Raw genomic sequence first — 27,462 nt, forward strand, 5'->3', positions numbered from 1 at the left:
TTATTAGGCAAAGAATATGGTATTCCATTTTCTCCTAAAGCTAAAGGACTTGAGAGGAGTTTTTGCTTTCATTTTTAGCACTGGAAAAATATATATGTATAAATTTATACCAGAAAAGTAGATCTCAGTGCAAGGTGCCCGATTATTGTAACTACATAGTTTTTGCATTAACAGTAAAAGGGTCTGGATATGTAATAGAACATCATAGAAAAACAATTACAAACATAAAATATGCTGAAATAGTTGTGTAATTTACATTTATAGAGTAGTTATAAATCAAATTTCTTGTTTTGTTTTCATTTGTATGGCTTAGTATTTATTAATTAATTCATTCATTCATTCATTTTGGTTTTTCAAGACAAGGTTTCTTTGTGTAGCCTTAGCATCCTGGCACTTGCTCACTTGCTGTATAGACCAGGTTGGCCTCGAACTCACAGAAAGCTGCTTGCCTCTGCCTTCCACATGCTGAGACTGAAGGTATGTGCCATGATCCCAAACCCCACCGCTTAGCTTTTAAGGACATTTTCTATTATAACTTGGGCTGGCCTGAAAGCTCACAGCATAGCAAAGCTATCTGAATCTCTTACTTCTCTTGCATCCACCCCCACCCCACTCCGCAATCACAGGAGTATTCCACCACAATCAGTTTTCTTTTTAAATCGTCTGTGATATGCAGAACGTGTAATCATGGATCTATGACAGCTTTTGTTGATTTGTACTGGGCTGTGAAAGATGAATGTAAAGAACTGGAATTGTAAGAAATTGCCTATGTGGAATGTTGGACCCAAGTGAGACATCTATTATCAACTGCTTAAAGCTCAGGACTCATCCAGAGGAGGGAATGGACAGAATAGAGCCAGAAGTTTGGGAGGAGGAGTGCAGAATAACATGTTCTGGACATGACAGGGACATTTCATTCATGAAGTCACTATAGCTGCAGTTACCTGCACATGATTGGGTCATTACCTTGTGTACTACATGAGGAAGGAGCTCATGAGGCTCCCACCCTCGCTGAGAGACTGAGGGCAGGTAATGGGTGCTGGCAGAGGGGTGTCATTTTCTTCAGTGGCGTAGCCACTATGATAGATTGCCCATAATTCACTAAATAACCCCAACTAGTGCACATGCAAGCAACTTTAATTAAAATCAGTGAGGCAAAAAAAAAAAGTAAGGATTTCAAAAAAAGAAAGATAACTGAGGGTAATGGGAGTGAAACAAGCAAAGATTCAGAATATCCATGTATGAATTTGAATATGAAGTGGTATGGATAAGAGGAAGGTTTTTTATTGTAGATATGAGGGAGAAAACATGCAGAGGCATCTATAAGTGTCCAGAGCAGAGAGAGAAGGTGGCAGACTGGACCTAGCCATGAGAGAAGCGGGAGCAGGCAGGGAGAGTGGAGGAGAGTGAGGGAGCAAGACAAAGAGAGGCTCAAGAGAGACAGCTTCACTGAAATAGCAGGATCATAAGGAGATATGTGGAGCTGGGAGAAGGAAATCCATGAGCTGGAGAAGCTTCAGGAAAGAGAGGAGATGAGAAGAACTGAAAAGAGTTAGGATGTCAGCATGGATTCTGAAATGTGTAACAGGTACTTGTGATGCTAATAAGCACCCAGATTTGGGATTTGTCTCTTCTGCCAGTGATGAGGGAAATGGCTCCATTTGGTAGCACCTGAAGAATGCTGGTGAAGAATGCCAAACCACCAGAATTTGGAGTTTCCTTTGGAACTTAACAGAGAACAATTCTGTGGAATTTATGAGTGTTTCATTGGGGAATGAGATGAGGAAACAGAAAAAAGAAACTACTCTTTTGAAGAGTTGTTCTGTTGTCATTGTTGTTGTTACTGTTGTTGCTGTTGTTGTTGAAAAACCAGCCAGATACAGAGATCAAAAGGAATTTGTCCTTTAGATAGTGTGATCTGATGTGAGACTGGCTACAGCAAACCTCCCAGAAAATGGCTGCCCCCTTAGCATCTCTCATGCTGATCTCTGTCACCCTCTGGCCTCATCACGTTTTATTTTCTTTTTAGCACTTATTCTTGTCTCTAATACTTCTGCATGTGTCTACTTCTACCAAAAAAGGTGTGAAGTTTTTTATTTTGTTTGTCTGGATGCCAGCCTGTGTTAGAATGCACGACATCTAGCTCCTTGTGGTGGCAACAAGAGGTTTGAGGGTCTGGGTAAAATCAGTGAAGATTTCTGCCCCCAAATGGAGTCTTTGTCACATGATGAGGCAGTTGGACTGATGGGGAGCTGTTTCTGGCCCAAGAGTCATCAGTGGGCAGAGCAGAAGGAGCAAGATAGGGCTCAAGGTATACAGAAACAGGATCATAAAACAACTTTTACCCAGAGAACCAGGTCACCTCTAGGTGTAGATAGGGACAGTTGGGGACACAGCATGGAAAAGAGATCAACAACAACACCAGCAGCAAACCTAAAGATGAGCTGGAATGTGGAGAAGAAAACCAAATTGTAAGGCTAGATACTATCCCAAAACCTGTATGCATCCTATTCAACTAGTTTCCCGCCCTCGGGAGGTAGGTACCTCATCTGCAGGATGAGGAAGCTAAGGCTCAGAGAAGTAAGTCACCCAAAGTCACACAGCAAAGCCAGGACTCTACTAATATTCTCTGAACTGAGTATGAACAGGAGCCTTCCACACTGCTCACTACACTACCTCATAGTTCAGGATTAGGCACACACAGTGGGCATTCAGGGCTGGGCTCCATTTCAATTCCAAGAATGATTGACTGCCCAAGGTCTAGGTGAAGATTACCAGATGCCATTTCGGAGCCTCTCCCCAGAGGAGGGATCTAGTCAGGCCCTTGGCCTGCAGCTAGCTGAGGCTGAGGCAGGTTCAGACAGACCAAACTGTCTTCTTGGATTAGTCCCTCACACCTAGTACAGTGCATTTTTCACTAACCCTTTTCAGATGACTGCCCAATTAAGTGATTTGACATGTGGCATTCCAAGCTGTCGCTCTAGGTGTCCACTTGGCCTCTTTCCAGGTGTTAATTTCACACCCACCTTGCTCCCAAGGGAGAGGAGACAGGGTTCTGCCTCATCTGAAGCACTGGCCTAGGATGACTTTACAGATTAACATCTGAGGGAAGGACAGCCCCAGGGCTGAGAGGAGAGCCAGGCTCTCTTGGTTTCTGAAGTGATACACCTTGCTGCCAGCCTACTGTTAACAAAGAAGTGTTGGTAGAACTGCCTGCTCCCTTACCAAAGCTAATTCTGTCCAACAAATGCTAGAATTGAGGCTGCAACAGTAAAATTGAGCCTCCAGCACACCTTGGCTCCACGTCACCTCAGAGGCTAGAAGGAGATACTAAAGTATCTCGGGGTACCTAAGAGTCTTGAGGAGCTCTCCACAGCAGAGTAAATATACCTCATCCCTTTGTTCCTTTCTCCTGATACAGCCTCTGCCTGTGCTTCCATTGATCTGACTGGCAGGGGCACCTACTAATGGTTACTATGAAAAGACGAAAGCCAAGGTAAAGTTATGTAGATGCCAAGACAGATTTCAACCCAAAAGACAGGCGTCAAGAGAAAGCCCGTGTGATAACCAGGGTCTTGCTCTTCTCCCAAGCTTCCTATCCTTTACCAAAGCTGCCTGCACCTTCCTCATTCTGCTACGCTCCAGGTGGCACATACACACAACAGTGGATGTAGCAATTTGAGTCTCTGTGCTTCTCAAGCTGTGCACATGAACAGGTGTTAATGAGAAAGTTATTCATGGTACTTGTTTAAGACTTCATGCTTGCGGGGGACATTGTCATAGGTACAGGGACCACTGTGGGAAAAGGTTGCTCTGAGGAAAAAAGGTTGGACTCAATCCTAGCAATGAAAAAAAGATTGGGAGATTATAAGCAAGAAGTTGGGGCAAATAGTAGAGCTTTCAAGGTGATCAGACGTCGAGATTTCATAGGTAAGAAAACATGTGCTAAAGAAACTTGGCAGGATTCTTGCTTTGGGTGGGGTCTTCGAGGACACAGAGTGAAGGCCACTGCCTAACCTAGGGACCTGATTAAAGGTTTGGTCAAAGGAGAATCTATCAGAGAGTTGGAGTATGGGGAGTTCAAGGAGCTCAGACTTTAAACTTAGGCAATCTTGGCCTCGAATTTCAGGTCCTGATAATTTTGATAATTAGCATAGCAGGCCTCATCCCACCTCCTCCCTCAACTTGGCCTTTTTTGTATGAAATAGGAGTAGTGCTTGTGCTGACTGAAGATTTCAAGACTCCATATGGAAAAAGCTTGACCCCATAAGGTGCTGGAAACTCCCTGGCTCACCATTCCTAGGCTATGTTTTCTGACTAAGTCTCCCTGCCTGTGCTGCTTAGGTCTATGTCTACTTAACCCAAGCTAGAGTCATCAGAGACAAGGGAGCCTCAGTCAAGAAAATGCCTCTATGAGACCAGGCTGTAGACAAGTCTGTAGGACATTTTCTTAACTGGTGATTGATAAAGGAGGGCTGAGCCATTGTAGGTGGTGCCATCTCTGTGCTATGGTACTGGGTTTTACAATAAAACAAACTGGAAAGCCATGGGGAGCAAGCCAGTAAGCAGCACCCCTCCACAGCCTCTGTATCAGCTCCTGCCCCCAGGGACCAGCCCTGCTTGAGTTCCGTCCTGACTTCCTTTGATGGGGAAGCAGAAGCTGAATAAAGACCTTTCCTCTTCAGTTTGCTTTGGTCACAGCGTTTCTTCACAGCGATGGATGGTACTCTTAACTAGGACATTGCTCAAGGACATAGGTTTCTTGGTCCTCTGAAATGCTGCCATACTCCGTTGCTTGGTCCAGATCCTAGATTATCTGGAACTTCATTCAAGTAATTCATTAGCAAGTACTCACAAGGACTAAAGGGGGAAAAGTGTGCTAAGTGTAAAAACAAAAAACAAAAACAAAAACAGACTAGTTGGATGCTCTGTGGAAAACACCTGAAGATTTATTTGGATTTGAAAAAGAAAGATAACATCCCTTGGCCCTGAACAAAGCCGCCATCTTTTTCTGCAAACAGATGCATTTCTGCACCCAGGCCACTATTTTATACGTAGAGGATATTAATAGCTGTCATTTATTGAATGCTTACAATGTCTGTGATTGAACCCTAACCTAGGAACTCCCATGGAGCACTTGCTATTTTACTGAGAAGGAAACTGGAACTAGCCTATCCAAAACCTTACAGCTAACTCAGCTCTCCATGCTTTTTCTGAACATGCAACCCAGCTTCTTATGGCCCCGGTAAACATGACGCTTGACAGATAAGCACCTGCCTTCTTATAAATTCCCTTGCATGATGGGCCTGCATATAAGAGAGGCATACACACGTACACAGCCACAGTGGCCAGGGCAGTATGCCCCGGTGGACAGAGCAGTGTGGAACAAAGTCCACAGGAGTGTCAGCCCCCCTCCCACCATAATAATAACCAGGCATCCCTGGAACCTAGCTCCCCCACTTTCAAGCTTTCGTTACAGAACTGCCCCTCCTGAGGCCTATTGTGAAGGTCACGGGGGCCAAAAGCTTTATTGATGATAAAGTTTCCCGTTAGTGTAAAGGGGCGTTTTTTTCATGTCCCCCTCCTCACTCCAATCCCCATAAAAAGCTGTGGCTAAGTTTCACTCACCTTGCAGCTTCCTGCTTCCTCTTCAATGTGTGTAATGAGCCTCGCTTTCTTACACTAGGACATTTTTATCCTCACACACACAAAGAAAACCTCTGGGGCACGAATCATACGTCTCTGCCTCCTAAATGTACCCTGGAGACCATGTCTAGACAAACTTAAAAAAACGAATGCCAATAGCCTGAACAGAGTCAATATGGACAATAAGAGCAAATGTATTCCAGCAACCCAATTGTCAGTTTTGATTCACACACACACACACACACACACACACACACACACACACACCCCTAGCACAACCAGAAGAAGGCATGCAGAAAACAAGGATCAACATCTTCAGACCCACCTCATCTCTATCCCCAGGGTGTTAACGTACCAATTCCTTCTGCCAAGACTGTTCCGTACCCTATTCCACCCAGACTCCTCTGCCAAACCATTTCAGCTGCACTGCTGGAATAGCTCCCTGCAGAACAAGTAGGATCCACCCCCGAGTCTCCTTGGCTTCTTCTTTGGTCTCCCTGGCTTTTGGTCTTGGGTTAGGAGCCATTAGGTCTGGGTTCTTCACCTATGGTCCCTCCAGGCTACATAGCCTAAAAGGAAGTCAATTCACTCATTCGTATTGAATAAAAGTGGCAGGGTTAGCCTATATGGCTACTATAACGTCTTCCAGTTCTAAAAATTTATGATCTAGTTAATGAAACTCTGTAATCAAGTTAGCAATGAGATCTTAAAGTAAGCCATAGTCTATACTATGTGGCTAAGATTAATTTTTCCCAACTGTGAAATTAAGAAGTGTATATCTGGGCAGCAGTCTTCAGTCCTGGGTCATGTTAAAAAATATCTGGGGGGGAGGGCATTCATTAAAATCCCTGAGTTAGAAAGACTCTTAGGTTTTCAAAAGCTCCTTAGTGGTTCTAACAGGAGTCACAGTTGAAAACCATCAAGCCGGGTGATCCCATGACTGTTAGAGAGCCAAGAGCCTGTGCCTCATATTTTGCAAGCCATCCCAGCCTAGAAGTATACTCGTAGGTTAAGGTCACAATACAACAGAATGTATCTCCAACTGATTCCTCAGTAAAAGAAACTGTTGGTCTCCACAGCCAAGTTTTCTCAGGACTCACTCACAGGGCTGCTGGGCCAGAGGGGTGGGGGGTCATTTCTCTCCCAAGATACACTGGCTTTCTTCTGACTCCCCCATGTAATCGCCCACCTTATATAGTCGTAGACGCTCACTCATCAGATGTCAGCAATTGCACTGTAGCAAGTATCACACTCAAGGTGAATCATTTGCATGAACACATGGCTGGTATGGCCTAGCTCAAAAGATAGCTGGACCAATGAATGTTCTTTCCAGAAGTTTGATGTGGAAAAAATATATAGAGAGAAAGAACTTTATAGTTTGGAAGGTAAACGAAGACAGAAAGGATGTATGGTTTCGATTTTAGAGTAGGGCCATGCTAAGCCAAAGAAATAAAAAGGAACACGGAATAGAGCAGTGGGTGAAAAGTTCAGGAAAGAGAACAGGGCAGATGCCAAGACAGTGACTGGTCCCTAGGGCTGACTGAGTGGATGACAGTTTCCACACTGGTTCCTGTTCACAAATGTACAATGTGGCCTCTTCCTCCAGAAGAAACTTTAGTGAACCTCTGCCGTGAGTAATCAAAAGAGCCCAACTGAAAAGGAAATGGCATAGATCCGATGCCCTTGTTAGATTAGCTGGTGCTGACATTCAAGAGAGATGTCTCCATCTTTAACACGCATGTAAACTCTCTGGGGGACTCGTTCAGACACATGTTCTACATGCCTGGGAAGGGGCTAGAAAATGTTCACACTAACAAGGTCCAGAGATGCTCCTGCTGCTCCTGCTGCTCTTGCGGCTGCTGGAGCCACTGGGCTAAGGGAGGTGAAAGGCACACAGCTCGCTGCAAAATGAATAGAGATCATTCTGATCCTGGAGACTGTCCCCAACCGTGTGACCTTCTGTGAGTCTCCCACAGCTTCTCGGACCTGAATTTCTTCGTCTATATGATAAAGAGTTTCACTGGGAATTTCAAGTGTTAATTCTGACCCTGCCAATCTCCCATTCGTGCAGCACAACTATAAAGTTACCACTAAGGTTTCTGGTATTTAAGATAGAAATGAAAAGGTAGAGGAAAACACATTCTTTTCATTTTCTGACAAGAAAAGACTCAAGGGCTTATCTGCAGATGTGGGGGTTTTTTTGCTCTGATTCACAAGTGGGCACTTTTCCAGACAGACCAGCTGGGCAGTCAGGATTGTTAAGAATGGTTTGGTACTGTGCCTTGGAAATCCCTGCTGGAATGGCCATAAGATGGGAGGAGCACCTCAAAAGGATATTATTCAGCTATGGTTTAACACAAAAACCACAAGGAGTGGATTAAATAGTTCTTCAATCCCACATTGTTGAAACAGTTTGGGGGAGAGGACGGAGAACATTTACCTTGTGTCTCAACTGCATGGCTTTCAATTATGGAGAGAATTGTCTTATTCTTTTTAGAGATTTCTGTACTCACATTATTAATGGTGACTACATACTTGTACGTGACCTGTCTAGGACTTTCACCTCCAAAGGAGCAGCTTGCTCTGTGGACAGGACAAAAGGCACTTCTTAGCCATTTGTGAGTTTGAGTATAGGAGGCTGGGAGGAGAGGTAGGCATCATCAAGCAGTCCCATGTGTACACAGAGATTATATTCTCTTTACTTAAGCTGGAGACAGATGACCTTTATTAAGCAGAACGGGATGTTCTGATTTTGACTTCCCTTAGCCAAAGGCAAAGTTCTCTGACCATTTAAAGACACTGATTTTGTTTCTCTTCTATTGGCTCTGTTCTTTTCCTCCTTTGTCTCTGGCAATCCTAGTCATGGTGATCAAAGAGCAATTGTGAGGGAATTTCCTCAATCAAACCAGGAAATACGTACATAGAAGGAAGCGTTGAGCAGACCTTTCTTAGAGCAACCTTGGTCCACCATTGACCTGTAAAATGTGCTAAAGGTTGTTTTGACTCACGTTAAGTTTAGTCCGAAAGGAGTCTCAAGGAGTAAAAATTCTTGGAAAGATTCTAGGATAGAGGAGGACTAACCAATTACTGGCATAATACTTAAAAAAAAAAGCAATAGTTGCCTTGCCATAAAGAGCCCTCTATAAAGAGCCCCCCTCAGGCTGGAGAGATGGCTCAGTGGTTAAGAGCACTGTCTGATCTTCCAGAGGTCCTGAGTTCAATTCCCAGCAACCACATGGTGGCTCACAGCCATCTGTAATGGGATCCGATGCCCTCTTCTGGTGTGTCTGAAGACAGCTATAGCGTACTCGCACACATACAATAAATAAAAAAAAAAATCAAAAAGAAAAAAGTTCCCCTCACTGAGTCTGTCCCCAAAGCTATTACTCCTCCTACTCCTACTCCTATATTATTATTATTATTATTATTATTATTATTATTATTATTATTATTATTATTTCTTTTCTGGCATTAGACCATTATACCTATGCAGATCTCTGGAAATCCCTGTGTCTTACTGGGTAGCACTGAAAACATTTTGAATATGTTTCTTAGAGACTCTCAAACTATCATTTCTTAAGCCGATAAGGATCAGAAGTTAGGAAGGGTAGGTAATGTTGGAAGTGTAAGGAGTGGATCAAGAAGGGCAAGTCAAACATCCTAGAGACAAAAACAAAACTCAAGACCTGTGATAACTAATCTTGGTTGTCAACTTGACACACTGGAACCTCAGTTGAAGAACTGCCTCAATCAAATTGGCATGTGGCATGTCTTTGGGGCATTTTCTTGATTGCTAACTGATGTTGGGGACCCAGCCCATTGTGGGCAGTACCATCCCTAAGCAAGTGGGCCAAGCTATATGGAAAAGTAATTGAATAAGAGTCGAGAAACCACCCAGGAAGCAGCTTTTCTCCATGGCTTCTACCTTGGCCCCTTCTTAAGTGCCTGCCTTGTCTTCCTTCCGTGAGGGACTGTGAAATAAACCCTTTCTCCCTGTCTTATTTTGCTTCCTATTGCTGTAATTAAAAAAAATGACCAAGAGCAATATGGGAATGAAAAAATTTATTTCATCTTATAATTCTCGATCACTGAAGGAAGTCAGGGCAGGAACCTGGAGGCAGAACCTGAAACAGAAGCTATAGAGAAATACTGCTTTCTTGCTCATTCCTGATAGCACTCAGGACCATCAGCCCAGGAATGGCACCACCCGCAGTGATCTGGGTCCTCCACATCAATCATCGTCTTGATGATGCAGGCCCATCTAGTAGGAGCATTTTCTCAAATGACATTAGCTCTTCCCAAATGACTCTAACTGGTGACAAGATGACATAAAACCAGGCAGCACAACTCCCCCTAGGTTGCTTTTAGTCATGGTGTTTATCACAGTAACAGAAAAGCAAACTAGAGCAGGCCCAGATGTGGTATCATCAACATTGTGCAAAAGGTCCTGTAGAAAAATTGCTAAACAGGAAAAATGAAATGAAAGGAAGTGCTGGGGTCAAAATATCCCAAAAAGCCCAGGGAGACGTGGGAAAGGGAGAGAGGAAGGAAGAAAAGAGAAGGGAAGAGAACACAAGGAAGAAGAGAGGAGAGAAGGGGAGAGAAGGAGGAGAAGGGAGGGAGGGAGGGGGAGAGAGAGATAGAGAGACAGAGAGACAGAGAGACAGAGAGACTCTCCTGCTGAAATTCAACAATCATTGACTAAGCACCATCTTTATTGTCAGTCACCACAAACACAAAGTTCCAAATGAAATAAGGATGTTTGTTCATGGACAATTCCTAGTCTGTGTTCTTAAAGATTTTACAACCCAACTAAATCCTAAGGCCATATAAAGCAATAAATAATGTATGGTTTGGATTATCTAGTTTACTAGACACTAGTATTGAGGTAACTCATAATGGTAAGGAAATCTATGTATTATTATTTCTAAATCTAAGCCTAGAAAGATTCTGGTGTACTTTGGTGAGATGGTCCAGCATAGGCCATGGTGTACAAATATTTAATGGTTGAATTTCAAGGAGGTAAATCTGGACATGCAAGGCATGGAGCCAGACCAAGCTGAGAGCGAAGGGCTTTGCTGGTTGTCTCGTCTCCCTTCTTAACATCACCAAGTTAATCATTTGTCTTTCATCCTTCGAATTGTTGAAAGCATTAAAGGTGCCTTGGCCCTTCCAGAACCAAGCAATGGTTCTTGAGAAAGGCTGTCCTAATAGTCTGGTCTGGGCCCTTGCCAGTGATTGAACTTAGATATAGATACTGACTGACCCAATTCTTGTCAAAAAAGATATAAGTGATATGCCAGAGGATTTGGGTTGGTTTTTTTTTTTTTACTTCAGAAGAGTCTCTAGACATTTCTAGACATTCCCACAACTGTCTTGGACATCTGAAATGACTGTAACAGTTATTACACAGCCCTGACCAATTCAGCCCCACCATCAAGACGATAATGCCAGGGATGACAAGGTAGAACCATGTCAGCAACCAAATAAATTCCAGAGAGATATACCTCTGGACTGCTTGCTACATAAAGTAAACATCCTCTCCTCAGCTAGTTAAATCTGAGGTCCCTGTTCTCCAGTTGAAAACAATTCGCTTTCCTGAAGGGATGTTGGATTCCCCCTGACAGCTGGCAGTACTTCTTACCTCCTTCTACAGAGCATCCAGTGACCCAGACACTCTCCTAAGCACCTCATTCAGATCCCACAATACTTCCTATGGACTTGCCATAATTTGCCTTATCACAGTAGCTGTGATAGAAATGTGAACAAAAGTAACTTGGAGAGGAAATGTTTTGTTTCAGCAAACATTTCTGCAAGAATAAAAAAGACACAAAACAATTCCACCATTTGAACTGTATTTGAGACAAGCTTTTAATTAAATAGGATGGGCTTTGATCAGGGCCACTCCCTAGAATTCCCAGCTAAGTGACCTTAAGATGTGTTTTGCAGGTGCTTATAAAGATAAATCCAGATAGCCACCACATTTTTCCAGGAGGCTTCGTTATTTTCCAAGAACTGCAACTTCCAGCATTCCAAGAACTGGCCTGGTCCTTGGGCAGGTGGGACTTATGGCTTAACTGAAAGTCTTACAGTTGAAATTCATCAAGAGAAGCTAAGATAGGAGCAAAAGCAGACAGAGTTCATGGAGGAATGCTGTTTACTGCCTTGCTCCTCCAGGTCTCTGATGCAGCCCAATCCTATCTCCCTAGGGATGACACACCAAGTGTGGACTGGTCACTCTTATGCCACAGAGTAGCCATGGCCACAGGCCAGTCTGACCAAAGCAATTCTTCAGTTGAGTTTCTCTTTTCCCAGATGACCCTGGTTTGTGTTAAGTTGACAGATGAAGCTAACTGCAACATGGTATGTGTCTTCATTTCCTTTCCTGTTACTATGACAAAATACAGTGCTAAAAAACTTAAGAAAGAAAGACCACAGCTCAAGATTGTAGTCTCTCATGGCAGGGTCATCACAGTGTCAGGAGCTTGAAGCAGTTAGTCATACTGACTGCATCCAGAGCAAAGATGGATGCATACTAGTACTTAGCACACCTCTTACATTTAGCCCAGGGCCCAGCCCCATTCAGGTTAGGTATTTCTACCTCAGTTAACTCATTTAAGAAAGTCCCTCAGGGGCCAGCTTAATCAAGACAATTCCTGATTGTGACTCCCTTTCCAGGTGACTCTAGATTGTGTCAAGTTGACCATTAAAACTAACCATCATGGTGTGCAAGGCTATTAGTCCATATTCTTCAGGAGGAAGGAAATGAAACAGCTGAATAAACCTGAAAAGGCTTAGCCATCAAGTGTCTAGTAGAGTCATGGTTTACTCCAGGCTCCAGAGAGACTGCCTTTATTGGTTCTTCATCCTTTCTTACGCTTCCTGGGCTGCTTCTCACTGGTGATCAACTGTCTATCCCCAGGACAGAAAACTGTCCACTAAGTCAGTCCTGAACAGAAGATATTACAAGATTTATTACAATCCTGTTGCTAGGATTGGGAAGGTAAGAATGAGCATATAGATATGGAGGAATTTGGATGAGGCAATTCAAGGGTGGTGATAGACACTTGGGTAAGGGCACACAAGAATAAAAGTGTTTCTTGGGGAGATTTCTCAGAGAATGCAAGGGGGACACACTGAAACATAAAATCAAAGAGCTTAACAATGTCTTGGGTGTTAGAGGGAGCTCCAGAAACTGAGGCCACTGAGAAGCTAGGGTCTACAGTATATGGAAGTGAGACTTGTCAGATTGTGGACTGTGCTCTGTTGAACTTGACAGCATGGGCTACAGAGCTTGGGCTCATGGGAAAGAACACTGAGCCAAACCATACTAATGCCACTAAATTCACTTATTTTTTTCTGACTGGCCAGTACTGTGATGGTCAGGTTGCCTTCATTATCTTTGAATCCCACAACATTCCTGAGAAGTCTAAATGCATTGTGCTGCCAAGAGGAGAGACTCAAAAGTAGTGGGAGGCGTGCCCAAGACCATGTGCTAGTAAGTTGAAATACAAAGGCCTGTATTAGTACTTTCCCAAGGCTTCTCTTTCCATTTGTTTTTAATTGCTAAAATGCAGGGTTTCTGAATCATGTGTGTTCTTAACAAATTGGTCAACTCCCTCTGTCCCTAACAACAGCAAAGCAAACACATTCCTAGAACAAGTATCTACAGGAGTTCATGTGTATGCATTTAAGGCTGCTGTCCCTTACAGTGAGTCAGGATGGGGTACGGCTGTGTCAAGTTAAGGTGCTTGGTTATACAGTCTCAGAAAGCAAGCCCAGGGGTCTTCATGCCTGCACAGAAAGAGCCTTTCAGGCACATAGCAAGAATACTGTAAGTATGTCATGGGCCCTCTGCTCCCATACTGAATTAGGATCAGAATATTTAACAGCCTTTACATTTTAAGAGCCACCTTCAGCCAACATAAACCTCACCTATGTGCCCCCGGCAGCCCATTCCAAACACTGTCAAACAACTTCCTTCTGGGCAAGGGGGATCCAAGAGAAGGTGTGGAATTAGCCTCCTATGGAGCCTTTGAATAGGAGACTCAGATCTCCAGGAAGCAGTAGGTGGGACCATGCCTGTGAACAGACTGGTTGGAATTGATTAGCTCTTCAATATTGTACACTCTATATTAATTTCACATTATTGTGATAGGAGACATAGCAGGCCCATTTGTTTGTTTCTTTAGGCTTACTTAATTTATGAATTATTTCAGTGATTATTTACTAAACTGTCTATGTAAACACTTTGAGGTATTCATCCCAGTGAGTGGAACAGACAGAACCTATTCTCATAGAAACTATATTCATCCATTCAATTCTTGCATATGATAAAGACAAGGAAATAAAGAACTGAAGAGGGTGAGCGACCCCTCTCAAAGCTGAACAAATAAAAGTAAAGAACTGAGGCCAGACCTAGGATTTATAGCTTTCTATTTGCTACTTAGAACTGTTTCTGTAAATGAATCCTAGAATCCAACAGAGGGCAGCCATATTTGTTTGCTAATGGGTAAATAGTAGCATTGCCTTCCCCATAGGACCTTCCTTCCTGTACCTATTAGTTGAAATGAGAGATGAATAGATGGAAGATACGTGGAACCTTCTTTTCCTGACAATTTCTGATAGAAACATAGAGGTGTGAGACACTGTTATCAATTACTCCTTAAATACAAAGAGCTATAACTAACTTTGAATAATGCAGTCTTAAATTTACTTACCATTAATGTAAACTGTGGCTTGACTCATTTAAGAATTTTCAGCAAGAATATTTACACAGGACACAGTACACTCTAAGTGTTTCCTCAATTTAGTTTTATTTAAGCACCAGAAAAAGGACATGACAGTAACCACAAAGAGTTTCTATGTTATGGGGATAATTAACGAATAGACTTTATTCATTGTTTGCAAAATAATGTGGTCCTCAAATCTAGGTCTATCAATTGGAGAGAAATAAACAGCTGGAGTGGAATGAGATCATGACCCACGTGCCCTGAACCTTTGGTTTTGGAGGGCTAGTAACAATGTCCAATGCTCATCACAAATGAGCTTCAAGAAATTGCCCTGTCTCCCAGTTTAGGATGGATCCCGGGTGAGCCAATCAGTGCCTCTCATGTGCAGCCAAGCAGAGAGCATAGATGTGAAGTTGTCATGGTGACCTTTTTACTTATTGGAAGAATAGATGGAACTGGAATGACCCTCATCAGATTCAATAAGGCTAGAAATGGGGGTGTCCAGGAGTGAGGAATGGGGGTTGGGGGGGGGGGACGGCAGATTTCTCTAGTCAAAGAAAATGTGAAGAGTTTAAATTCAATTAGTGGTAGAAGAAAAACAGAAAGGAGACTATAGAAAAATGAAGATGATAAACAGTTAACTAATTTTTATAATCGAACCAGCAAGGCTCTTGAGAGTAAACGACCTGAGCCTGTTTTAAAATTTCCTAAGAAGCAACTTAAAGAAAATTACACACTCCAGTCCCCTCTTTCAAAATCCCGATCCATTGTATCAGAAGAGGAGCCCAAGAATCTCTATTTAAAAATGAGCTCATCCGGCTGCTTGTGGAGTATACACTATAAACACTGTTCAGGGACAGCACAAAACATCAGAGCGTTGACCCAAGATGAAGCCCACCCCACTGCTGTCACCTCATGGGAAGACTTAGGAAGAATCAGGGCTATTTTCTATTTAAGCCAAAGTTTAAAGGCAAAACAAAAGCAGGGTTTTAGTACTAGGTGGTCGATAACAAGTTCTTTTTTTCCCCCTCCAAATCAGCAACCTTAGGTAGCATATTGTATTTTGTTTAATCTTACCGTCTACCATATATCTAATTAACTGATGAAAACTAACAGAAGTGTTCCATGCCCGATGCCCTCTCTTCTCCTTTTCCGCATGACAGTCTCTGCTCACTCTGAAATCCACCTGTCACCAGCACCTCAGTGTCCATCGTCCCAGCTCCTTTGCAGAATGCTTTGATGGCTGTTCTGAGTCTGTGCATCGTGTCCCCTGCTAATTTTCTGCTATAGAAATCACTATATTGTAACCCAGTCGCTCGTTTTAGATCTGTGCCATCCCTCTCTGCTCTGCACAGAAAGCTCTGTGTCTTCATCTTTGTGTTCTTTTTTTTCTTTCTTTAATGTCTATTATGGTGGAATTGAATGGGAGAGTGAATGAATGAATATAGTTTCTATGAGAATGAGATTTTGTCTGTTCCACTCACTGAAATGAATATCTCAAGTGTTTCCATGGAGAGTTTAGTAAATAATTATTAAGGTAATTTATAAATTAAACAAAACTAAAGAAACAAACAAGTGGGCCTGCTATGTCCCCTAACACAATAATGTGAATTGTTCAAAGTAGCCTCCTAAGCACATGAAAACTAGAATGATATTTGATATTTTCCAGTAATGAGTCTGAATTTTAGCTGTGTAGACCTAAGATCCTCTAACAGAAAAAAAAAAGTAAGTTTGTGAGCATTTAGCTTGTTCATGCATAGTTTAGAGCAGGTCCACTCTTGTGCGACTCTGGTCCCAACGTTCTTCCACTGATGGTAAACCATGGTGTAGAGTCTCCTGCAGGCTAGTTTATATGAAGTAAGAATTTTACAAATAACTTTACTTATGGAAAAGTCACATCAACTTCCTTTATACTTATCTTTTCTCTGCTTGGTTACCATTTAATCCAACGTTGATATTGGTTTCATTTCATTTGGTCAAGCTGCATGGTCCAGGCTGCCCCCGCATTCCCTGTGTAGTTTAAGCTTCAAATTCTTGATTCCCTGCCTCCCTTCCCCAGCTCTGGAGTGCAGTTGGGCACCAAACGCCCAGCTAAAACACTATTTATAGAACTGTCACAAATAGAACTTTTCCTAGTTTCTTTTTCTACATACTTCATTGTTATTTATGGAAACATTACTGATTTTATAATTATTTTGTATTCTTTGACCCTATTGAATTTATTCATTAATTCCTATTTGGGAGTGATAATCATGAAACCTTCTTGATTAATTGATTCCTTTCTCTCCTTTATCTCTTTTATATAATTTTTTACCTATAGTCTACTTTTTCAGATGTAAGTATATATACCACCCCTTTTTTATTTTCATTTACATGGAATATTTTTTATATTCTCTCACTTTCAGCTTGTTTCCTTTAAAGTACAGTGAGTCTGTCGTAGAAAGCATATATCTGTTTTTTTTATTCTTATCATTCAGCAATTCTATAAGTTTTGATTAGCAAATTTACTCCATTTACATTTAAAAATGATTGTCAGTGGATAAGGACTACTACCATATTGCTAATAGGCACTGGCCTGTCTGACCTGAGTGTTCTGGGATTTTCTCCTTTAACAATATTTATAGTTTGAAAGTTAAACTTGGTCAAAACAACAAATTGGGTCAAATATGCCCTTCCTGATCACCCCCATCAGATGAGTGGGGTTCTTGAGAAATAGTTCCAGGTGCTGTGGTGTCTCTGACATTTGCTTCTGGTGAGTAAGGTCTTTTGGGTTCAAGTGTATGTATTCCCAGTGAACTTTTGTCCTCTTGAAGCTCTGTTCTCTCTCTCTCTCTCTCTTATTCAATTCCAGATTTCATGACTAATTTGCAGTGACAGAAATGTTTGTATGATAAATAAAAGAGGGTAGGGGCTTCCGCTTACAAATTGCTTCAAGATAAGCCTCCAACTCCTACGTTTATAATTGTCTCATAAATTCCAGCCTGAAATGGATCTGAGCTTTTACAGCCCTTGAGTGGGGCCTGTTGTCCCAGGGTGTCTCCACAGGCTGGTGAGTGCCTGGAAGCCGCGGAGATTTATGACTGAGTGGGGAAAGGTATGTGAGTACTTTTTCAACCTGTTTGAAAAGCACGCAGAGAGGATGTTTTTCTCCACCGTGCACAGACCTGTAAACAAGTGACTCACTGGCTGCTGCGCCTGAGTCAGGGCAGCAACGTTGGAATCACAGATGGATGAGTGTTCGCTTCAGATAGCAAAAGTTTGACTTGGAATGTGCCAAAAACCTTGCTTCCCAGAGACTCAGATTAACCAGCAGCCTGGAAGGAGGCAGCAGGGAGTTTATTTTGTAAAGTGGAGGCATGTGTGAGCCTTTGCCACGTTCATAGCCAGGAAAGAAAGCAAACAGTGTAAAGTGTGACTTCTCAGAATAAAGGGGGCCTGGGATCGGTGATTATTATTTCTGGAAGAGTCAATATTACCAAAGAAAAAGAAACTCTTTTGTACCCACTCTGTCTGGGTTCTTTGGCATGTTTTAGTATTTCAAATAATGGTTAAAACTACATTAACGCTCTCTGGTCTAATTGGAATCATCTGTGAGCAGCAGCGTTGGCATTGTCAGATTCCACGGCCATGTTCTATGTGGACTACAGAATCTGCCATCTGTGTGGCCTTCCCTCCCTCTCGACCACAGAGGAGGCACGTGGTGTGACAGACTTACAGGAGAGTCTTTACTGGCTTTGCTCTGTGTTCAGGCTTTTTAAGGAAACCTGTGCTGGTTCAGTGTTTGCACACCTCTGTGCCTCCTCAGATCCTCCTTAGTCAAGGACCTTGGATGGAGACATTGCTCCCCAACCCAAGGAATTCGCCTCAGCAAATTTCTGCTGCCAAATACATCTCATAATCAACAAAGAGGTTAGAGCAACATAATACATTTGCAAAATCCAAGAAGGCCAAAAATGAATAAAAACAAAAACAGAAAACCAAACGTCTTATGGTTTTACTTGCTGTCAAGAGAAGGCTGTAATCTAGACCTCAACAACATACAGGAGGCAGAGTGGCTTCTCACGTGCTTTTCTACACTACTCAGACTCCTTTTTGTTGTTATTCATTTAGGAATGAGTGTGTGGTGGGTGGTGTATGTTTGTTTGTGTGTGTGCATGTATGCATGCATGTATGCATGTGTGAACTCACATTCACCTGAATGTGTGTTTCTGCCTACATTGCATGTGTATTTCAGTGTGTATGTCTGTGTGTTTGCATGCACATGTGCCTGTGTGTGTGCATGTGTGCGTGTGTGTACATGTAGATGCCAAATGTTGATATCAGGTTCTTTCTCAGTTGTTCTTTATCTCATTTTTAATTAAGACAGTGTCCTGCACTGGACCTGACACTCAGCATTTTGGCCATGGCAGCTGGCCAGCAAGACTTCAGGAGCTGCTTGTCTCTGCACTGGGACTGCAGATGTGCATGGCCATGCCAGCTTCTGCAGAAACTAGTGCTGGGGTTCCAGATTCAGATCCTCATGCTTGTGCAGCAAGCACTTATCTCCTGACCATCTCCCCAGACCCACACACTGATCTGAATCCTTCTTATGTACCAATATCATCCCAACTCCTTGACTGACTATTCCTGGTTGTAATTGGAATAGCAACACTTGCCTCCCACAGTTGTGACACTGAGTAGATGCTGGATTAACCACAAAGCAAGTTTCCCACTTTGCTTGTTTGGGTTATCTGTTTGTTTTGTTATTTTGTTGTCGTTGTTGTTTTTATTAAGGTCTTTTATGTTTAATGTGTATACATGTTTCACCTGCATGTATTCTATGCACTGCTTGCATGACCGGTGCCCAGGGAAGCCAGAAGAAAGCATCAGATCTCCTGAAACTAGGGTTACAAATGTTTGCGAACTACCCCATGAGTGCTGGGGATTGAACATAGGTCCTCTAGAACAGTGGTTCCCAACCTGTGGGTTGCAGTCCCTTCAGGTCTAACAACCCTTTTACAGGGGTCACCTAAAACCATCCTGCATATTAGATATTTGCATGATGATTCATAACAGTAGCAAAATTGTGGTTATAAAGGAGCAACAAAAATAATTCGATGATTGGCAGTCACTACAGCACAGGGAACTATATTAAAGGGTCACAGCATTAAGAAGGTTGAGAACCATTGCTCTAGAACTACAAGCAATATCTTAATCACCGAGATGTCTTTCCAGCCTCTTATTACTTAGATCTTAATATCTATATTGGAAAGAATTCGAACAATACAACCAAAATAATGGACTTTTTAAAAAAACAGGTATGGGCATGATGGGCAAGACATCTGATTGAGTGAAGGTGCCTACTGCAAAAGCCTAGAAATCTGAGTTTGAGCCCCAGAACCCACACAAGGAGAGAAAGAGAGAACAGACTCCATAAAAGTTGTCCTGTGACCCCCACATGAGCACCACTACCCCCAATGATAAAAATTAAAACAACCAAAAACAACCCTTGATTTTCTTTAGTTGCCATCCAATAGATGTCTGTAATGCACTAAATCTGCAAATCAGTAAGTGAGAGTGAAAAGGAAAACAAACAGGAATTGTATGAAGACACACAGAAACCAGAATATGCAGTCACCCCATCTTTGGACGAAGACAGGAAATTCAATGTCTCTGGGAGGATTTGACCTATATTCTTCTGATAAGCATGCCTAACACAACTTGAAACTTATCAAGAGGTTGTTTTGCGATGGTGTTGTGCTGATGCGCGTGGATATTCTTAATTGAATGAGGCAGATTTAATGACTCCAGCTTCATTCTAGTGAGGAGCAATCCAGGTTGCACTTAAAATCCAAGATTGTCTGGCTTCAAATCCAAGTCATTAGAGCAATCCCAGGGACCTAGATGAGCCCCGTTAGGATGTAGACAGATAACGACGGGGTTTTTTGTTGTTGTTGTTGTTGTTGTTGTTGTTGTTGTTGTTTTTCCGGAGCTGAGGACTGAACCCAGGGCCTTGAGCTTGCTAGGCAAGCGCTCTACCACTGAGCTAAATCCCCAACCCCTACGACAGGGTTTTAGTAGTTGTCTGATCTACTGCTTTCATTTTGCAGATGGGGAAAGAGATTGAGAAAGGTCCAGTAGTCTCACAAGCTCATTGGTGGTGGAAAATCTCTCCTGCCTTGTCTTCACTGTCCCACTCCCACGCTCAAAGAAGGAGAAAAAGAGATTGACCACCTAAAGGAATACTGTGTTTATAGAGTTCCTTAAGTCCACACCCATGGGAATCACTAGAAAGAAATAGTACAGAGGCTCCTTTTGTAATGCTATTAAGAGACCTATGCTATAGCAGCCAGGAGGAGAAAGAGAAAGGAGCTGGCCAATAGGTTTTCGGAGCCAACTCCACTTTTTCACTCTGAGATATAGCTGTTTTATTATTCCATACTTATCTTTAAACCTCCAATAATGACTTTGTTATATACTCTATTGGGAGATATATATATATATATATATATATATATATATATATATATATGATCCTAAATCAGAATGTCCTCTGGACCAAAGACAAATACATTTGTCCTTGTGTCCCATGTGCCCAGTATTGTCTCCCACAGCCATACTACATGAAGCCATGTAGGCTGAAGGTAAGGATTAACCTTCAGTGTGTGAGTTCAAGATATCCCTACTCCAAGGTCCAGTCCACGGTGTTGCTTAGATAAAATTATTGCCTGTGCCTTTAAGTCTCAGTCCAAAAACAAGTTCACTCACTGTTCACTGTCATCTAAGAAGGTCAGAAGAAAAGGGGCACTCCATTGGGTGGGGATGGGCATACACCCATCTACTTCCTTTGTAAAGTCCCACCTCAGAGGGAAGTGGACTCCAAACAGGATGGGCAGTCCAGGGTACAGGAAATAAGCTACGGTGTTTCAGTGTGCTTAAATAAGCAAACTGTTCCTCAAGAGCAAAAGTACAACCAACAATGGAGTGTAAGTGACCCCTCACTGACACCTGCCCTGTCTGTAGGCGCCCTGCCTCCCACTGCAGCCACGTCACACACCATGGGTATTACCTTCCCTTCACATTCTGTAGGTATCTCTGGTCTGCAGAGTCCTGAAAGGCTCGCAGATCTCTTTCCTACGTGTCTTAGATTGTTTCTCCTGCATGCAGCTGATTTTAAGAAAATGCTGGTGGGCTTTAAAAATAGCTTCTTGTGGGCTTTTCAGAGGACAGGCTGCCTTCCAGCCAAAAATGTGTGGAATGGTGGTTTTCTGTCAACAATGAGTCTTTGTTATGGAGTTGAAAGTGCAGGTCCCTCCTCCTGAGCCCACTGCAGAGGTTTGCCTAATGCAATTGACCCTGTTTTAATTAAGTCTTCCTTTTGTGTTGGACTTGGTGCCAAGAAGTCTAAATGAATGCTGTGGATTTCAATGGGTTTTGTTGTTTTGAGTAGTCATTTATTTCCAAATCTATTTTAGGATTTGTCTAAGGGTCATTCCATTACAGAACCTCAAGATAAGGGTTAAGAGACTTTTTCTCAAAAAAATAACATTCTCAAGGGTGAACATTATCTTTGTTTTGCCTTCTCTCCGTTGGAATTGAATTCTCAAAGTCAAGAAAACTTTTCTGCCTTCTGATGGAACATGGAGACAATGATGTAACTCACAGGCCTCTATAGATGGGGGAATCTTCACCTGCATTTCCCCTCAGGAACCTAACAGATGTAGAATTTGATATAGCTTAGTTGGCAGAATGCTTGCCTGGCATCTATGAAACTCTGGGTTTGTTCCCTAACATCACAAAAACTGGGCTTTGGGTTATACATCTGTTATCCCAGCACACAGAGGGTATGGTAAAGGTAGCAGGTCAGGGATTCTAGGTCATCCTCGGCTACATAATAAGTTCATTCGAGGCCAGCCTGGGTTACATGAACCCACTTTGGCCCTGCTCATGCCATCCCAGGAAATTCCATGAAGGCTTCCAGCCAACTTGGCCACTAACAACGAACAATTATCACTCTTGACCTTAATTGGAGCAGCTTCTCCTCTATTTTGTGAACTGTGGTGAAGCCTATGACTTCAGAAGGTGCTTGAGCATAAGTGAAAGTGGAGAGCTTAGCCCCTAAGCAAGGTACCTCTGTCACAACTCCAAGGCTCAGAGAATATTGTGCTGTAAGAACCAGAGGATAGGAAAACGAACATGAAATGCCTTCTAATGGGTAATGCACAGCCGCTGCAATCATGACTCTCCGCAACTGTAGATGACTGCACAAGAATGGGCCCAATTCAGCCAGACAAGAACAGAGAGACTCAGGATGCCCTACCTGTCCTGGCTGAACAGTTCAAGGAAAGAAGGGCCATTGCTTTTCTTTGTGTACCCATTGGTGATCCTATCAGCATCCAGTGGATATTCATCTGATGATTATACAGGTGGCTCTGATTAGGCCAAGTAGAGTCAAAAGTCATTAATTTGGAAAGGGACAGATTGGGGAGGCAGGGGCGAGTCTTGACAAATGTTTGAGGGAGATAAGAGAGGGTAGGGGAAGAGAGTAACCAGAATGCCTCGTAACCATGTTTTAAATGATAAAAGAACTAGCTTAAAAAGAAATAAAAATAAAGAAATTAAAACTAAGAATGATTTTTTAAATTTAAAATTGGGAAACAGAGAGAAGGAACTGTGATGGGTGCTATTCAGGGCTGTCATACAAACACTGGAGAGCAGGCTTCTTCAAGTCCTAGGTTCTGCTGGAATAAGTTAGCACTGGCTGTGTGCGTGGCTTGGAACAATAGGGATTCTGAAATGAATGTCATGTTCTCTCTGTATGCTGAAGGACAGAATTTCCCTGCTCTTCTAGGCCTCTAGTGCTTACTAGCGACCCTTTGCTTTCCATGCCTTACAGACATAGGGGCCAGTCTCTGCTTCTGTCTCTGCATGCCCAGTCTTCCCTCTGTATGGCACTGTCTTCCCTTCTTATAAGGCCAGCACTCTTCTAAATAAGGTACCACTAATGACATCTTCTTAACTGACTAGTCCACAAAGACACCATCTCTAAATAAGCTCACAGGTACAAAGGGTTCAGATTTTAACATTTAAGTCAGTATCTCACAGTCTCCATGGCTTAGTGGAGGCCTTCATAAGAACCTCTATAGGTAAGAAGTTTCTGTGCTCAGTTTAGAACTGAACCTAGGCCTGTCTCATTTCAGACCTGAATCCTGCACCACTCACTGTCCCTAATGCATGTACCGTGTAGAATACCTGTTGTGTGCATGGCTCCGTGCCAGGCCACAGTTTTACAGCTATAAATAGAACAGATGTAGCCCAAGCCTCATGAAACATCAAATAGTCTAGTCAAATAAGATGCACATTTGAAATCTAATTCCCTAACCATCATTTACTCTCATAGCATGTTTCCAGTAACATAGGCCTCTTCCATGGCTGGCATGGTTAGAGTTCTAGCTGGGGAGAAAAAAAAAATGAGGACTCCCTCCAAAAGGTGTGGCCCTCACTTCTGCTTTCACCAAAGTGTCAGTTTTCACTTCATATAAGAGACATCCCTGGGAAAAAAAAAAGTTGTTGAGCAAAGAGGACCATGGTCAGTCATGTCATGTTGTTAAACAAATAATTCTAAAATCTCAATGCTTAAAACAAAGTCTATTGCCAGCCAGAACAACAAATTGGTACCTAACCCAACTGTCATCAGAGAGGATTCATCCAGCAACTGAATGGAGCAGGTGTAGACACCCAGAGCAAAGCATTAGGTGTAGCTTGGGGAACCCCATGGAAGAGGGAGAGAAAGAATCATAGGAGCCAGAGGGGTTGAGGACACCCTGGGAACACAGAATCAACTAAGCAGGGCTCATAAGGGTTCACCGAGACCAAAGCAGCAACCACAGAGCCTTCGTGGGACCGTTTCACACCCTCTGCATGTTATTTCACACCCTCTGCATTTATGTCATTGTTGTGTACCTCGGTGTTCCTGAAGGACCCTTAACAGCAGGAGTGGAGGATCTCTCACTCTTTCATCTGCTCTCCGGACTGTTTTCCTCCTACTGGGTTGTCTCATCCAGCCTTGATATGAGCGTTTGTGTCTTATTATAACTCGTTATACTGTGTTTGCTTGATATTCCTGGGAGGTTTGCCCTTTTCTGAAGGGAAACAGAGAAGTGGATGTGGAGGGAAAGGGGGTATGAGGGTTGAGAGAAGCAGGAGGAGTGGAAAGAGGGGAACTGCAGTGGGGATATAATGTACAGGAGAAGAATTAACAAAAACCTACATATTTTAAAAGCAAGTTTATGGGGCTGGACAGATGGTTTTGTGGTTAAGAGCAATTGCTGCTCATTCACAAGGACCAGGATTCGAATCTCAGTATCAATATCACGAGGTTCACAAACACCTCTAAGTCTAGCTCCAGGTGATCCTGTGCCCTCTTCTGAACTCTGACTACACACAAGTACACATAGAATCTCTCTCTCTCTCTCTCTCTCTCTCTCTCTCTCTCTCTCTCTCTCTCTCTCTCTCTCTCTGACACACACACACACACACACACACACACACACACACACACACAAGGAGTACCCCGCTGTGAAAGTCAATGCCTCCTGGGAAGTCATTCATTCTCATGATTTATGAAGAACAGGAGACCAAGGAACAGAAAGGGAACTTGTATACGGGCACTGTGTCACCAGGCACTGGCAGCACCAGGCTTTGAGCCTAGGTGCTGTGGCTGCAGAGCCAGCTCATTAACCCCTACTCTCTGCTGTCTTCCCTCTGGCAGTCCTCCCAGATGTCAGTGAAGGCATGGCAGCCTCGTCACTTGTGGATGCTGCTGTAAAATGCTCGCTCCAGCCTCAGTGCACACTGAACAATTGAGTTCTCAGGGTGGAGCCAAGCAGGGCTGCAAAGGGGGCTTCCCAAGGCACGGAGGTACTCTGAGGTCACTGAGGAGGAATGCCAACACGTTTCTGCATCCCTCAGCTAATAAACATCTTATGGGAGTGGAGAAGAGCCATCCATCCCATCACCCGTTACTGCTGCAAATTTTGATTTCCCCTGAGTGAAGAGACTAGAACTGAGAATCCTTTACTGGGAGCATTTTATAGGAATTTCTTCCTAAACCGGCCTAGATGCTTTTCAGGATGATTATGAAGGTGACCCCCCAGTCCCTACCTGCCATATGGTTCCAAGCATTGACCTAACCGGAGCAGGGAAGAAATGAAAAAGTGAAAGACAGGAGACACAGGAAAATGTGGATGGTGAAGCTGAAGCACTCTGGAAGTTTGGAGGCTAGCGTGTTTATTAGCCTCAGTTGAACAGAGAGACATGGTTGTTACCCACAGCTCAACAAGAAGGAAAGTTTAGTCAATCCCTATGTGAGCCGTCTCTGTAGGGGAGCAGTCTTCAGGCTGTAATCATCCAAGGAGAAAAGGCCATGGTGGACATTTTCTGCACACATCGTCGACATTTACATTCAGACCCAAGGATGCTTCACCATCCCTCTGAGCCCCAGTCAGGAAAGACTTTACCCAGCCCCATGAAACTGAGGCACGGGGATCCTTAATGTGCCCCCATGCCATGCCAATGGTACACATTCACTCAGGGTTTCATTCACTCCCTACAACCCCCTCGAGAATCCCGTGTGGCCTGCAATCCTTTTGTTAAATATCATAAGCCCCCACCCCCACCAATGAGAATTACAGAAAGAAAAACCTCAAATCAGGCATCCAGGGCATTCCTTCACTGTAGTTTATATGTACTTTTTTAAGGCTCTTAATACATTTCAAAAGTGGGAAATTTTATAGTCTGCTTTCTGCAGCCCCTATAAATATGCTTTAAAAGAAAGAACGTGAGTAAGTCTTCTAACAGTTCATCAGCTCAGAAGTTTAATGTAAAACTGTTCACGTATCCCTGTTCCCTTCCCCCTCTTACTGTCAATACAAAGGTTTGTATTTGTTTGGGTTTGTTTGCTTGTGTGTTTGTTTGTTTTGCATCCCGACTGCAGTCTCCCCTCCTCCTCCCAGTCCTCCCACCTCTCCTCCCCAATCCACTCCTCCTCCCTTTCTCTTCAGAAAAAGGAAGTCCTCCCATAGATATCAACCAGCCCTGGCACATCAAACTGCAGTAAGACTAAGTACATAGTCTCCTATTAAGGCTAGACAAAGCAGCTCAGTAGGAAGAGAGGGTCCCAAAGACAAAAAAACAGAGTCAGAGACAGCCTGCACTCCCACTATTAGGAGTCCTGCATGAAGACTAAGCTATACAACTGAACCATATGTACAGAGGGCCTACGTCAGTCCCAAGCAGGCTCCCTGGTTAGTGATTTAGTCTCCATTAGCCCCTATGAACCCAGAGTAGTTGACTCTGTGGGTTTTCTTATGGTGTCCTTGGCTTTTTTGGCTCCTACAAATCTTTCCCAAGTCCCACCTTATGCTTAGCTGTGGGTCTCTGTTTCTATCAGTTGCTGGGTGAAGCCTCTCTGATGATTATGCCAGACTCCTGTCCCAGCACATCTTGTAGGCAGAGGAAACTGTAGGTCAAAAGTTTTGCGGTTGGGATGGTGTCCCAGTTCCTCCATTGGCAGTCTTGCCTGGTTACAGGAGGTGGCGGTTTATAGCTCCATATCCCCATTGCTAGGAGTCTTAGCTAGGGTCACCCTCCTGGATTCCTGGCAGTTTCCATTGCCCTAGGTTTCTAGCTCATTCCAGAGATGCCTCCCCATTTCAGTTGTCTCTCCCAGCACCCTTTCTGGCTGTCCTGCACCTACTTGGTCCTTCCTGTTCCCACCCCAACTCCCACCGCCATCCACCCATGAGGCCTATTTTATTTCCCCTTCTCAGTGAGATGCACATCCCCCCTTGAGCCCTCCTTGTCAATTAGCTTATTTGGGTCTGTGCATTGTAGTATTTATCCTTTACTTTATGGCTAATATCCACTTACAAGTGATTACATACCATGTGTTCTTTTCTGGGTAGGTTACCTCACTCAGGATAATTTTTCTAGTTCCATCCATTTGCCTCCAAATTTCACAATGTCTTTGTTTGTAACAGCTGAGAAATATTCCATTGTGTAAATGTACCACATTTTCTTTATCCATTCATCAGTTGAGGGACAT

At 43.1% G+C, this 27,462-nt stretch overlaps 1 protein-coding gene across 2 annotated transcripts in view; it reads left to right on the forward strand.

Moving 5' to 3' along the window:
* Nucleotides 1–27,462, forward strand: part of LOC116891860 (NADP-dependent malic enzyme, mitochondrial) — a 136,057-nt gene that overhangs the window by 80,461 nt on the left and 28,134 nt on the right. The gene's annotated exons all lie outside the window — the stretch shown is intronic.

This window comes from Rattus rattus, chromosome 2 (assembly GCF_011064425.1).
Source record: "Rattus rattus isolate New Zealand chromosome 2, Rrattus_CSIRO_v1, whole genome shotgun sequence".
NCBI classification, from domain to species: domain Eukaryota; kingdom Metazoa; phylum Chordata; class Mammalia; order Rodentia; family Muridae; genus Rattus; species Rattus rattus.